Source organism: Nematolebias whitei, chromosome 6, assembly GCF_014905685.2.
Source record: "Nematolebias whitei isolate Nwh7 chromosome 6, NemWhi1, whole genome shotgun sequence".
In the NCBI taxonomy this organism is placed as follows: Eukaryota; Metazoa; Chordata; class Actinopteri; order Cyprinodontiformes; family Rivulidae; genus Nematolebias; species Nematolebias whitei.
The window spans coordinates 6,372,394-6,373,593 of record NC_056503.1 but is presented as its reverse complement, the minus strand read 5'-3'; positions in this window follow the sequence as shown (position 1 = coordinate 6,373,593).

Here is a 1,200-nt window from a genome sequence, read left to right as displayed (position 1 = left end):
ATTAGCTAATATAAGATTATATGTAAAGGTAAAATAGTTAGAATTAGTAAACATTTTCTATAAATATAGTTCAACCCTTGAAGAAAGGCACGCACACACTTTGTATAACATGACATTTGAATGCGTGATAGGAAATATAAAAAGGTATAAAAATATGAAATCCAACAATAGTAAACAACCATCAGTGTGCTAATGATACATTGTTAGGCTGATGGTCCTTCTTGTCCATGTGAGCAACTGGTTTTGGTTGTCAGCAGCAAACTGGTTGATCCACTCTGAGAAGGTGCTATTTAAGAAACTGAGCTGAATATAGCACCTCTGACTGAGGAAGTCTTTCGGATGAGAGACGAAACGTTTCTACATTTGTTTTCTTTGATTTGTTTTTTTGTTGTTGTTTTTAATGTCCAGAGGACCAGATTGAACTTTTTGGGATTTTTCTACATGGATTATTGAGCATGCATCAGGATATTTTGAACCACTTTGGCCAGGATTGCCTCAAACTAGTAAGAGAGTTTGAGAAAACAGCAACGAAGAGGGCAGACCACAGGAACCACTTGCGATTCAACCTCAGATGTCGACAAAGTGACATAATTCCCAAGAGCCTGGAACTGAAATTGTCGGTCAGCGGGCACCGGGCAAGCAAGATCCTTCAGAAGGCACTAGGGCATTAACAGAGTACTTGAGTATTCTACACATCGATTACTAGGACATCTATCGAGGTTAAAAATGTTACGTCGGGTATCCGTAGTGACGTAATATTATGTGACCACCGTATGACCGTAGGGGGCAGTGTTGCACTGTTGCAGGTTACAGAGTATGGTGTAACGCCAGGTCCAATCCGCCGAACCAGAACCAGTTTCGGTTTAAGTTTCACTTTTGACATGCTGCACGTTTCTTCACGTTTGCAGTTTAATAATAATAACTAATAGTTTAGTTTTTCCTGTGACTTATTTGCAGTATGATAAATGGTAGGAGCATAATATACGCTCCCAATGTTTTGTTGGTCTTTTTTTTTTGTAAATAATTACCTTTTTTTGTGGTTTTATTTATTTATTTATTTTTGTATCTTGAGATCTATGACGTCATCAAATACTCGAGTTCTACTCGGGTTTTATTATGTTAATGTCGAGTTTAAAAATTATATACTCCTTCAACCCCTAGAAGGCACAAACCCAGCTGCTGAATGAACGGGTGAGACAG